Raw genomic sequence first — 14,957 nt, 5'->3', positions numbered from 1 at the left:
CCAAAGTTTTTAACTTATTTTGGAGTAGGTTCTGCACGCACATTACATTTATGGGTGTGTTTATTCATCGAACACTGCGACTAACAAGCTTATGCCCATGAGTATTTTAGCTGTGTGATGATTTACAAATAAGAAGTGAAATAATACAGGTCAAAATAAATTGAAATCTACGATAAAGTAGTGATCGAAACACAAACGTTTCCTTCACGCAATTTGATTTGTAGTTGTTTAGCTGTGAAAGCAATATCTTCTGTCGAGGTGGTGAAGTTAAAAGACGTTGCTCAATGCGCGGTAGGTAACAGTTCATTGATAAATACACCGAATCCCGCTCCAGACAATGTGGACTTCAGGCACCGAGAATAAGTAAGATCCTATGTCTCGGTAACTCCATTGGAAGCCCGCGAGTATTCTTCCCATTCGCTCTCAAGCAGTGCTGCACAACAGCTGGCCTCAGCTAGATTTCCTGTCGTCGGCACGGTCTTGGCCTCTATTCCTACATTGTCTTTTTTCTTCAGTATGAACAGCTTCTGCCTATTAAAGTGTTATTTACCCTTTAAGCTTCAGGTACGCGGTAATGCGGATAATCACAGTAATAATTACTTTACGGTAAAAGTTAAAGGGCAATGTCTATATTACGGTTGTCGTCTTTTAACATGACAAGCGATAGTTGGTAATAATATAATAATTGTTATTGTGATTGCCCGTTCTGGGCTGAGTGCCAATATATTGGCTGGAATATGCAGTGTCTTGGACACTGTAGTTTCGTTGTTGACCGCTGCCAAGGCTAAATATCGCAACTTGTCCATCGCCCTGGTTTGCGACAGTTGCACGTGCGTGCATCCTGTTTCCTCCTTACCAGCAGCTGTCTTACGATTTATTCGTTCTGTTTCATCACTTAGGTAATTACCGACAACTTAAACAAAGTAGATTGTTCTAGCCCATTTAATGTTTCGGAAATTTTGCTTTGTTGTCTGGATCCTGTAATACTCTTAGTACACCACAAATACCATGAACAGTATACGAAATAAAATCAGTCAATCTATCAGTTGCCGCGTGGGAGTAGCCGAGCGGTGTAAGGCGCTGCAGTCATGGACTGTGCGGCTGGTCCCGGCGGAGGTTCGAGTCCTCCCTCGGGCATGTGTGTGTGTGTGTGTGTGTGTGTGTGTGTGTGTGTGTGTGTGTGTGTGTGTGTGTGTGTGTGTGTGTGTGTCCTTAGGATAATTTAGGTTAAGTAGTGTGTAAACTTAGGGATTGATGACCTTAGCAGTCAAGTCCCATAAGATTTTACACACATTTTAACATTTTTTTAATCTATCAGTTCCCGTGAATATATTCACAAGCACCCAATAGAACAGTTAGTGCATTGAGAAGTGTAGCACATTCGCGTGGTTAACATGCTGAATTACCGTACGTTAGGTAAACTAAACAGTACGCAAGATGTGTCGACAACACAGTATCATTTGACTTCTGATTGTTGAGGTAATGTGCCGCAATATATTAGTAACTACGACAGAACGTTGTAACTTATAAACGTAACACGAATATAAAATGTGGTCATAATTGTCCTCCACATTATTAGTCTATGAAATGTAACTCCAGCTGAAGATAGTTCAAGGGAGCGGCAAGAGTCCCAAGAGAACTCCAACGTGCAGAACAGTACATTGTTTTAATATCCACGCCTTATGATAAGGGACTTCAGGATGCGGTGCGTATAGCATTTTTTTTTTGTCTGCGCAGAACTTTGCTGTGGCGAAAAATTATGATTTTGCGCTTTCTCTTTCATTCTGCTCGTTTAATCATTTACATTACTTTGTTTTATTTTACATTTTGAGTATCCGGTTTTTCACTCACTCACTGATCGCGCATACATTCGGTAGTTGGTAACAGAATAAATAAAGATTCCTTCCTCTCCTTCCTCCACCATTATCTCACACAGGACGAGGTGCAGATTCAAGGTTCTGCCTGAAGAGTGGTCACCATTTTTACAGACACCACACAAAAAAAGTTAATTTCCTGTCCTCCTCTTTTTCAACATATGTTAGATACCTACAATAATAATAATAATAATAATAATAATAATAATAATAATAATAATATTTCGCAATAACGTCAATATAGAATTCGATTTAACAAGTGCCTCGCACTGGCGATTAAGGAGGGCATGTGATTTTGGCATTGAAATTCTAAATGGACAACCCAGAAGCCTGCCAATACCCTTGCATTATATAGTTGGACATCATCAAGCATGGCTATGTAAAAGGTGTGTGGTGAGCTAAGAATACATCCAAAGGGTCGGAAGAATTGTGAAAAGCAAACTGAATGGCAGCAGTACCATCGGACAAACAATACCTGGACCAAACCCGTCATCAGAAACGCTAAAAGCATCGTGAACTCGACATAAGTACACGTTGATAATATGGACAGGAAAACAAGAAAACTCATGAGAATTCACTGCTCACTTCATTCTCGCAGTGACGTCGACAGGTTGTATTTACCAAGGAAAGTAGGCGGTGGAGGACATTCTCAAGTGAGGAGATAGTGGAAGGAGAGAAGTATGCATTGGCAGATTATGTCAAAGATTGCCAAGAACCAGCTGACTGAAGCCAATAACAGAAAGCGTATCAGAATAAAGAAAAACAAGAATCAGTATCGGTAGGGTGCACTCAAATACTGCACTGACAACCACAGCCATAAAAAAAATTGAATGGACAGTTTTTGAGAAGAACGTATTGACCAAAGTTGAGTGTTTTTACAACCTTCGACGTGCAAGACTGTTGCACACTCTCTGTTTATATAGTATTATTCCAATTGCAGGTAGTAAAGTGCGCCTCATTAGATGGCTGTACATTGCAGCGCCAAGCAGGGGGGGGGAGAGAGAGAGAGAGAGAGAGAGAGAGAGAGAGAGAGTGTACGAGAGTGCTAGTAAGTGTGCGCCGCGCAGGAGACGGAGAGCGCAGGTTTGTGGCTGCTGGCTGGGTCGGCCTGGGTGCCCGGGCTGGGCCGGGCCAGGGACCGGTCGGCCGCGCGCATGCGCTGTGGCCTGCTGGGAAGGGGTGGGGGTTAGATGAGGAGGGGCAGGGCGGGGCGGGTCGAGCCGGCGCCGGCAGTGCCGCTGCAGGCGCGCCAGGGAGCAGGTTGCTCGCTGCCTCGCAGTCTGCCGCGGCGCGCCGTGCCGTGCCGTTGTGTGCTGTGGAGTGGAGTGGTGTGCCGCGCCGCCGCGTGCTGAACCGCGCCGCGCCGGGTGCTGCGAGGACGGATGAGCGGCTGCGTGGGCCGCGGGGGCGGCGGCGGCAGGCGGCCGGGCCAGGGGGCGGGCCGGTGGCAGTGTGGCGGCTCGGGGACGGCGCAGCAGCCTGGCGGCGGCGGTGGCGCGCACTGCGGGCTGTGCTCGGCGCTGGGGCAGCTGGTGCGGCGCGCCATGTGCCTGGGCGGCGACGCGGGGGGCAGCCGCCGCGGCTCGGCCGACGCCTACTACCGGCCCCAGGCGCTGCCTCCGCAGCCGCAGCTGGCGCCGCGGCCCCCCACCGCCGCCGACGACGACCTCCAGCCCATCGTCGCCCGAGAACAGCAGCCCCCGAGCGATGACGACGAAGACGTGAGTGCCCCGTCTGTCTGCCTGCCATTTCATGCTGCTCCCTTCGAGAGGCCTTGTTGTGATACTCCATATCTGACATTTGTCTAGAATCAGTAAGCTTGCAAAGCTGAAGTTTTGGCATCAACAGTTTTTCGGTGAATTTCTGCAGCTCTGGACGCTGTATTGACGTAAGTTACCGTAGCCGCCGCCCACCGTCCTCACGGCAGGCCCCGCCGGCCCGCTCTGTCCTGCTTGGCTCGCCGCAGCTGGGCTGAGCTGACGCGCTCCGTGACGTAGCCATGACGCCACTCCACGCCGCCGCTAAGCCGGTTACCTCTGTTGATCGCCGTACTTCTACACCCTCAATGTTATGTTTATCAACGCCGGTGCCGGATTCATATCCTAAGCGCGTTACGTATACAGATGGTTTTGTTGCGATACATCAGTTTAAACGCATTTAGACAAAACCTTTCGTAGTAATGAACGACCTGTAAACTTTTTAACCAATGAGGGGAGAAAAGATGTTCCTCCTCATCCTAGTACTTGAACCGTTAACTTCTTAATAGTCAGTCGTTGATGCTTGCTAGTCACTTTTTTGTCTTGTTCCTGTTCCTTTGTTATTTTCGCTGATGCACTGATTTCCTTATTCTCAAAACACTGTTTCCGAACGCCGAACCTTCGTGACTGTTTACATTACAAGATCTCAATTTGCTCACAAATAAGTGTACAGAAATTTCCAAAACTGACTTTTTTCAAATAGCTTCGTCGGCGTTTGTTTACGACAGGTCACCGGCAGACTGTAGAGATCCCATATCCGACCAGGAACTTCTTTTTATTTTCGTGATAATTTGCGTACCTACGCATCGAACAATAAAGAGTATGTGCTACAACAGTCGCCGCAATTATTAGCTATTGCAGGTTCATGTTTCCGTCATCTTTCTGAAACACGTGACATTTTTTGCATGCATTCTACACATCTGCATAACGTTGTTGTCGTTATATATAAAGTGAAATTTATTTTTATGGCATTTAATGTGTTTAAAGTGTATATATGTATTAAATTTCAGGTAAATAGTACTCTCTTCTCATTGGCTGTTTCTTCCTAAACCTCTTCCGTTTATTCTTACTATAGCAAGGAAAAAAGATTCCTGCATCGCGGCTAAGGCTGGTTCATTTTCTGGCGGTGTTCATATGGCTTCCTGTCGTATATTGTTTTCAGTGCGTTATCTGTCGGCCACCGTGTGTAATGTATACCACTTATTTATGGTCATTATAATACCTGTATTCACAGAATGGATCCTACAAGCATAAAGGAGATATCGATACAATAATCGACAGGTTTTGCCGGTCAAAAAATTACTCCGCTCTTAACAACTTTTTCGTTATTACGACGTTAAAGGAATTTCTCTCTAGATGAAAGTCACGATCTTAAGATTTCTTGCTGCATAATGTAGTTAACAGCAGAGAGGCATTTGTCATGTAGTTGCTGTTCATAATGAGTCATTCGAAGAGTTTGTGGAAAAGTAATTCCAACGTGCTCTAATAATTTCTAAACCACAGTTCTTTCATTGTATAAGAATTAATTTTTATGTAAAATGTGTAATTCCTATCTATGAGTAAATTTCGCCTGATTAAAACAAGCGAGACTGCAGTAAATAAAAGTTTATAAGGCTGATTACAATGCCGGAAAACAAACGCCGTGCAGTTTCAGTCAATAATTTGTATTCACCTAAGTCGTGTTAGCATATATCATAGCTTAGTTGTCATTGCAAGAAAGCAAATTACAAAGCAACTGTAAGCATGCGTTTAATGCTAGCAGCGTTATTGTTTTGTTGGACTTCCGTTACTGATGTTGTTAGGGTAGAAAAGGGGCGACTGGTTCCTAGAGTTTTATGAATAAAAGCGTATATATCGCTTAATAAAACATCTTCATTCATTACGCGGTTTCGGCTACTGCTATAATGAGATGTCGAAAAGCTAAGAATGTACTAAACAAAGTGCGGTGTTAGTATTAAAAACCTATACCTAATCTTGGCGTCAGCTAAGTTGTCGACGCCTCGGTTATGCGTACTGATACTGAAACTTGTTTAGCAAGTTCCAACCTTATCATCGAAATTTTCTTATTTAATCGTGTAGTTCATGGCCTGGTGTGGGACTTTCTGCTTGACTTCACTTGGATTGCTTCAGTGTCTGGTACCCAACTGTTGGGGTGTCGCCGGCCGGTGTGGCCGAGCGGTTCTAGGCGTTTCAATCTGGAACCGCGCGACCGCTACGGCCGCAGGTTCGAATCCTGCCTCGGGCATGGATGTGTATGATGTCCTTAGGTTAGTTAGTTTTAAGTAGTTCTAAGTTCTAGGGGATTGATGACCACAGCTGTTAAGTCACATAGTGCTCAGAGCCATTTGAACCGTTTTTCGTTGGGGTGTTGTACACGAGACAGTGACGAATGCATCTATAGTGCAGTCTCGTGGCGTTGATTACGAAGGCAATGACGACGACGACAGTGCTGACGATGGTGGTTGTTGTTGTTGTTGTTGTTGGTGGTGGTGGTGGTGGTGGTGGTGGTGGTGGTGAACGAAAGCAGGTGGTTACGTATAACCAACCACTTGTATATAGCACCATGGGGATCACTGAGCTTGTTTTTGTTATCCAGCCGGCGGATCTTTATCACTGAATATCGGGAGCGATGCGCTCCGTCCGCACCAATGCACTCTTGATCGAAGCACATGAGCCTTCGCTCCATCTACGCCGATGATAACTGTGCGCTAAATTCCTTCTCAAAAAGAATCAATAGAAATACATAGCCTGAAATCAATTGCCTCTTATCTAACCATATAGTGTTTAACTGGGCGTTTCAGGAAACACTAGAATTCTTCCTTCCCTAGGTGAAGCGTATGCAGATGGTCAGGAAATTTCAAGGAAGATCGCTAGAGCACCCAAACTAATACTTTTGGCGTCCCACTCCCGCTGAAATTGTCTAAGATGAAGGTAATAACTGGCATTGCCTTTGACCATGAGCCTCACATTAACAACATAACGTCGACGCACATTTTAAGGCAGCTTCCGATAACAAGAGTGCAGTGGGAATTCCACTATTAAATTCAGAGCAGAGAGCAGATGGGTGGAGAGAGTACATATAGGGCCTCTGTGAGTGAGAGGACTTACCTGGTGATGTGATAGATGAAGAAACAGGAGTCGATAGGGAAGAGATTGGGGATCCAGTATCAGAAACACAATTTACAAGAGCTTCGAATAAGGCAGAAGGGATAGATAACGTTGCATCGGAGTTTCCAAAATCATTGGAGGAAGTGGCAGCATAACGACTATTCATGTTGGTGTGTAGTATGTGTGCGAGTGGCGATATACCGTCAGACTTTGGAAAAACGTTATCCACACAATTCAGAAGATTGCAAGAGCCGACAAGTGTAAGAATTATCGCACAGCCAGCTTAACAGGTCATGCATCCAAGCTGCTGATAACAATAATGTACTGAATATTGGAAAAGAACATTGAGGATGTGTTAGATGACGATCAGTTTGGGGTTAGGAAAGGTAAAGGCAACAGAGAGGCAGTTCTGGCCTAGCGGTTGACAGCGGAAGCAAGACTGAAGAAAAATCAGAACCCGTTCATCGGATTTGTCGACCCTGGAGAAAGCGTTCGACACTGTAAAATGGTGCAAGATGTTCGAAATCCTGAGAAAAATAGGGGTAAGCTATAGGGAGGGACTGGTAATATAAAATATGTGCAAGGACCAAGAGGGGACAATACGAGTGGAAGACCAAGAACGAAGTGCACGGATTTAAAATGGTGTAAGATGGGGTGCAGTCTTTCTCCCCTACTATTCAGCCTATATTTGAATGAAGCAGTGACGGAAATGAAAGAAAGATTCAAGAGAGGGATTAAAATTCAGGGTCAAAGGACATTAATGAGAAGATTCGCTGATGATACTCTTATCCTTGATGAAAGTTAAAAAGAATTACAGGACGTGTTGAATGGAATGAAGAATCTAATGATACAGAGTACGGACTGAGAATAAATCGAAGAAAGACGAAAGTAATGAGGCGTATTTAGTATCAAACGTAGGCCTTAATTTGAGGAAGAATTTTTTTGAGAATGTACGTTTGGAACATAGTAGTGAAACATGGACTGTTAGAAAACCCGAACAGAAGAGGATTTAAGCGTTTGAGATCCGATACTACAGAAGAATACCGGAAATTAGATCGAAAGATAAGATTAGGAATTGAGGAGGTTCTGAGCGTAATTAGCGAGGAGACAAGGAGGAGGGACAAGATGATAGAACATGTGTGAAGACATCAGGGAATAACTTCAGGTATTTGTAGAGGGTACAAAGTGTAGAGGAAGACAGAGATTGAGATACATCCAGCAAATACTCGAGGACATAGTTTGCATGTGGCACTCTGAGATGAGGTGGTCGACACAAGAGAGGAATTCGTGGCGGGCCGCATCAGACGAATCAGAAGACTAATGACCTCAAAAATTAGCGTAAGAAGGCCGTTCTGTTGATTTTTCTTGTGTAGAATCACAGTGTGACAACAATGGCACAGAAGCTGCCCTGACGAGACATATCGCATGAACTGCAATCCCAAATTCGGATTACCGGCGAGTCCTACACAAACGCATGGTGGGAAAGCTGAAAACGGGAATGGGAGGAAGCAACGAGGCACTAAGGCAAGAAGTACGCAACAATTCACTCGTCGGTTCCCTGTTCCACGAAATCTCATAGAAATTCAATGCCTAGGCACGTCGCCTCTCTGGTAACGAGACTTAAATTTAACCAGGGATATTTCCGTGAACATTTTCGCAGGATGCACATCGAAGAGAGACGTTTTCGCTGTCGTGGAGAAGAAGAGGGCGCAGATCACGTTTTGCTTGGACGCCCCAGAGTACAAGGAAGAGTCATCCGTTGCAGGTTGCGTGGCAGCTTTGTTTGCAACGTAAGATCACAAACTTTTCTAGTTTCCACAGGTATCCACACCTAGGACCAACATAGCAATGACAATGGACTGCACATGTGTTTAAATCATTTAATTTTAGAATGATTGTACGGCAATGGCAACAATTTTATGTAACTATAAGCTAGCTAAACGGTGTGAGGTAAGGTCAATAAATTCAACTTAAAAAATTCGTAAATACATCACAATGAAGAGATAAAATTGCTTTCTCGACAAGCGCTTTTATTGACTTTTTATATTCCCTCGTAAAAACAATCTGTGATGCTGGCACGTTGCCAGTGAGGTAAAGTTTGCTATTGTGACGATAATCTTACTGCCAGAAGAGTGCAAGCAATTAGTGATAAACATCTTCCAAAGGGAGAGACGAGATGACAGTATGAGTAATATATCTGACACAAAGTCTGCCAGCATAAGAGAGAAAAAAATCCATAAGTAAACTCTGGAGATAGGAAAGTGTTGCTCCGTCAGAAGTGAAATTCTCGCCATTGGGCTGTGTCAGCCTAGTTCCCCCACCCTCGTTTTTCTTTTCCTTTGTCCACTTTTATTTTATTTTTATTATTCTTTTACAACTTAATACCCTTCTTTTAATCTAGAGGTATTGGCATATCGTACGCTGGTGTTCCCATCGTCAAAACCATAGTTCCTTCGGTTTCGCGATAAGAACTTGGTCGACGAGACGAACAACGTCGAACACGCGCGGCGGGCGGCCCGAGCCTGCACTCGCCCCTGCTGGGGACGGACAGATAACAGTGTTTGCGTGACGCGAGGCCCACGCTTCTACCTGGCTGGCGCCTTCTTTGGTATGATGTCGGGGAAAACGGCCAGTTTTAATGCGCAGATCGTGGAAGACAGTTTGATCACTACTCTGTTAGCTGCGCTGTAGGATTCATTCTTTCGAGAGAATAATGCAGTAGTTGATGGTACACATGCCTTAAGTGAAGGTACACGACCAACACATTCTTTAAGGGCATCTAATTCGTTCACGGAAGACTCCAGTTTCAGAAGCTTAAACTGACTGTTTGTTTAGCAACAATCGTCTGTCTTAGCGATTTATTTTAACAGAAGACATAGGGATATTCAAAGAAATGTTACGCGGTATGTCGTGAGTTCGTTTGTTCAGAGTTAGAACGTCACACCCATGTTTGACAAAATATTGCGTGGAAGACTGTGCGCATAACAAAAAGGTTTATTGATGAGAGCGGGTGTTCGCAAGACGAGTGAAGAAACAGGTTAATTCGTGTAACATAGATCTTGAATGACATCTTGGGTTGCCTGGTGTTCTGCCGGATATCAGCGTCGTACTTGCACGATATTTCGGTAACGTAACTCGTTACCTTCGTCTGGTCCGACCTGAGACGCTGATATCCGTCAGAACACCCGACAACCCAAGATGTCATTAGATCGACGGGAAAACCTGAAGAATTAGATCTTGAATGATTATCGTGAGAGTAAAACGTGGCTCAGTCCCTTGTGGAGGGATACCCTTCACCATTCTATCTGAAGACCACGCACAATAAGAACAGACAGGGGAAAAGGCGGGGCGTGTGATGGAACTAACACAAATGCGCCTTGTGCTTCCGCCACACACTGTGGAGTAACATGCGGTTTGCAAAGTGACTTATTACATATGCCTTCCAAAACAGCTGCTTTCATTCGGAGCACTATACTTTTGAAATTGTTTTTTGCTCCATTTTTGTTAGATATGAAGAAATGTGCATTAAAAAAAATAGTTCAAATGGCTCTGAGCACTATGGCACTTAACTGCTAAGGTCATCAGTCCCCTAGAACTTAGAACTACTTAAACCTAACTAACCTAAGGACATCACACAGATCCATGCCCGAGGCAGGATTCGAACCTGCGACCGTAGCGGTCGCGCGGTTCCAGACTGTAGCGCCTAGAACCGCTCGGCCACTCCGGCCGGCGTGCATTTAAAGAAAGCAAGGGTCCAAATTACTTGAATATTCCTGCTTATTGCTCGTTTAATATTATAATTAGTCCCGGAGTCATTATTTTACCAGTTATTCAGTTTCAAATTCGTTCGGCTTCATATCACTCTTGTTAGTGTTTGACATGTGCACATCTTATAGCAGAGAGGGGGCAGAAAGCTGCCTCCAAGTTGTTAAGCATACCAGACCTGAGCCATTTTTCACTTCGTAGTGGCAGAGCCCCACACGAAGTGCTTTAGACAATCTGTCAGTAAAGGATGACGGCTGGAAGCACTGCGTCATTTCGGCATTGCCTGTCTCCATCGACTGCTAATGGATGACCTGAGTGCATGTTGGTTCGCTGAGTGAAAGCCATACATTAACGTGACAGGGAGGAGAAAAAGATGAGCATCTGTCAGAAATCAGCAGTATTCAAGGACTGTTCGTAGTCTGTTATCGAGGATTTTGGTTCATATTTTACAAACCATGAAGAAGAAATACAGTGGTAACTGTCAGATTGCAGGAGAACCTTTTTTTTAAAAAAATGTGATTCACATCTTAAAAAATCCATAATTCATTAAATGAGCCACATCAGTATTTGAGGACATACATTATTGAAAAAAAAGGAGATCCAGCTGTAACACAGCTTTTGAACCAAGCAAGCATTAAGTTTTGGTTCACTGCTAGGGTACTGATCAACTGCCGTTTCGTTATGAAGAAGAGTGTTTGAAAAGAGCATTTCGGCTCGTCTCTTTTTGATTGGTTTTTAATAAATAATTAGACCATACGTGAACTGAGCTAGACAGGGTCTGATAATATAAATTTTGATACACATTAATGTGATGACAGTGGAATTATGCGCTGATTTCATCTCCCTTTTAACATTCTGTAATTTAACGTGGTGCTGGCTGTTTCAGTTGATTTTATTGGTGAGCTTTAGAATTAAGATGCGCTGAGGATACGAGACAGGAGAGTCGCAGTGGCCATCGAAAGTGACCCTTTGTGGACCGAGGGAGTGGAGCGCATCCTTCGCAGAAATGCTTGCGGGGGGGATTGCCTCACCTCTTTGGAAAAGCCGCCTTGGCTGGCTGGATGACAAGACTTTGCCAGCAGGAGTTAGGCCTCCGGGTCGAGCTAAGAAAAATACGTTCACTTGATAAACGTCTCCGGCAGTCGAGACAAACATGGAAAACTGATGTGATATGCTGCTTGTCCAAAAGATGCCGCAGAGTTGACAGAAAGTCGTGAGCACAGTTTTTTAAACTTTTCCCAGGGCCTGTGAGGCGAGGCTAGCTGCTGCTTTAGAGGGCACTGATTGGAGAAATTGATGTGACGCCAGGAGGATATAACACTTAGTTCGAAGTTTTTAGCAGAAGTGAGGACGATGATTGTTGGTTTTTAACGTTTCGCCTTTACTGGCGAGAGATTTTGTTACTCGGAAACAAGTATGCTATTGAATTGGTTGCGAAGATTCCTGGCGGGAATAAGTGAGCAGTCAATTATTTACTAACTAAAAATTAAGGACTTTGTCTCTCGACTTGGCGCTGAACACATCACTACTCCGCAGGCTTCGCTCTCAGTTGGAACAGCAGACTCCATCGCAGAGTGAGGTCCAATGTTTGAGTGCTCGACAGAGCGGTTCTAGTGATGTACTTGTTTGCAGCCAGACGCGACGTCACCAATGTGCTCATATCGCACCAACGATGTGCATAACTTGCAGCTTCTGCATGTTAATACCATTGGGAAATAGAAATTGAGAATCGCATTCTGATTCACTTTCCCATGTTCGTCAGTATATGCTCAGTTGCATGGCGTTTTTCCGGTCAGTCAACCAATCACTGGAACTGATGGGTAGGAAAGTTACGTTTCACAAGCTCAGGTATATGATTATGAGCTAATTCCGACTCCACTAAGTAACTTTGCCATCCATTAGTCCTCTTTACTACTTCTCATAATTAATATTCTGTGTTCGTAATTTTCGAGTTTTCGTGACTTATTTAGATTCTTGCTCCTTCACATGCCTTTTTGTAACAAACCAGAGAGTTTACGTAAATAATGACTTAATAGTTCGGCTATTGCCTCTTAGATCATATTTAATATTTTTCATTGGTAAGATGTACATTCCTCACCATAAACTGCTTTCACAGCGTTAATTATTTCGCTGCAGACATTCATTTCAGCATTGGTATCAAGGGTGTGTCTGCATCACGATTACTTCCGATTCATTTAACTTAACTCACAGACATGCAGGGCTTCATATTCTTATATAACGCTGACGTGCTGGCCTAATATAGTACTGGGTTGTTGGGGGTATCAAGAGTACTCTAAAAATGGTATATAGATGACTGCGGCTTGAGAATTCTAAAAGCGTTCTGCATCTTGCAACGTGGCACTCATATAAGGGTCACAAACATAGGATTACTTACAGACGATTCAAATTATATGAGCAGTCAGTTTACCGCGCTGAGTATTTGAATGGAACTTGCAATACTTACATTAATTGCAAAAGGCTCGAAACTTGTGCGCAAAGTAATTATGATAACGACAAAAAATTTACTTAACAGAGCACTCTCTTTTATGCCATATGGTGCGAAGCAATGTTAACTCGTTTACGAAGCACGTTTTGACAAAAACTTCGAAAATGCATTAGTATGCACCGAAGACAACTGGTATGCATCGCTTTTTTTGTACAGAGCGGCTTAATCACTATAATAATGTAGATATCAATGGGAACAAGCAAGTATTAGTAGACAATTGCATATAGTTCGATGCTGTGGGAATGGCAAACAGCATCGGCCAACCCATTGACAAGCTAGTAAATATTTGACGTAGACGAAATACCATGCAAACAGCTCGCAGCTTGAGAACAACTATTTACCCAGTTGGGCATCCTCTTACAGACCGTAATATCATGCCTGGCTTCTAGAACAATGATGTAAGAGCTGCTTCTTCACTAGAATACAAAATTTTGAATAATGTGGAAATTTTTTGGTGCTCCCAAAACAAATCTCACTTTGCTCGTTGGAATCTGTGAGCTTCTGTTGCAGAAATACATATACAGCTTTCATATGTTTTAAATTTGATGATTTTTCTTGAAGCACTTGAGATCCTCCTCCACTGGGAATCGCACCTCGTATTTTCTCTTTCTCAAATGGTTGAAATGGCTCTAAGCACTATGGGACTTAACATCTGAGGTCATCATTCCCCTAGACTTACAACTACTTAAACCTAACCAACCTAAGGACAACACACACGTCCATGCCGGAGGCAGGATTCGAACCTGCGACCGTAGTAGCTGCGCGGTTCCGGACTGAAGCGCCTAGCACTGCTCGGCCACAGCGGCCGGCTTCCCTTTCTCCTTAAACAGATACGTTGAATAATGCTGAATGATTTTGAAGGGAATTGTTCTTGCAAATGCGATTTATTTTCCTACACTTATGGTTCCGCAGACGATAGACAGGGTTTAAATCGGGGCATTTGGGTGGCCAGAGATATACTGTAAACTCATACTGGTGCTCTTCGAACTACGCATGTACGCTAAGAGCTGTTTGACGCGCTACACTGTCATGCTGGTAGATGGCATCGTACCGAGGAATAACAAACTGCATGTAGATGCGAACATAGTCTCCAAGGATAGATGCATACTTTCGTGATCCACTGCGCCTTCACACAGGGAATGCCTCGGAAACATTTCCCAGACGATAAGGCTCCCTCTTCTGACCTGGACTCTTCCGACGATTGTTGCAGAGTATTTGCTTTCAGATGTTTCACGCCGTATACGCGTAAAATGTGATTCATCTAAAAAGGTCACCTGTTGCAAGGCCTATACGTAGCAACATCCAGATCAGTCGTCGAGGAGACACTGTCGGTAGCCCCTTGGTTGATCTAGGCGATCAGCTGCCCAACAGTTGCACCTCTGTTCGCCCGTTCATCCCAGTCAGCTACGGCCCATTGTGCACTACAACTTCCTCGGCACCATTTTGCCATGCACGGCACACTTTGGCCATGACGACACGCGAGCAGTTTCCAAACTTAGCTGTTTCGGAAATCATTCCACTCTCGGCTCTAAAGCTGCATTGTTTTTCGCGTCCTCCCGACACTTTTCCCTCCACTGCTAGTGCTGCCACCTGCCGTCCGTGAGTGGTTATCGCTCATTGATGTCGAACATAGGCGGTGATCACATTCATGTGAGTGGGCCGTGTATATAGACTGGGCGAGGTGGTGCAATGGGTAACACACTGGTCTCGCGTTCAGGTCGACGATTCAAATCCGCGTCCGACCATCCAGTTCTACGTTTTCCGTGATTTCCCAAAATTTCTGTATGCAAGTGCCAAGATGATTTCGTAGAACGGGCACTGCCGATTTCCTTCCCCTTTCTTGAAACAATTCGAGCTTGTGCCCCGTCTCTAATGACATCGCTATCGACGGGACATTAAACCTTAATCTTCATTACTTCCTTTGTAGACTACATTTATCGAGTGAAT

Source organism: Schistocerca piceifrons, chromosome 4, assembly GCF_021461385.2.
Source record: "Schistocerca piceifrons isolate TAMUIC-IGC-003096 chromosome 4, iqSchPice1.1, whole genome shotgun sequence".
NCBI classification, from domain to species: domain Eukaryota; kingdom Metazoa; phylum Arthropoda; class Insecta; order Orthoptera; family Acrididae; genus Schistocerca; species Schistocerca piceifrons.
The sequence above is the reverse complement of the archived record's forward strand: the minus strand, read 5'-3'. Positions refer to the sequence as shown.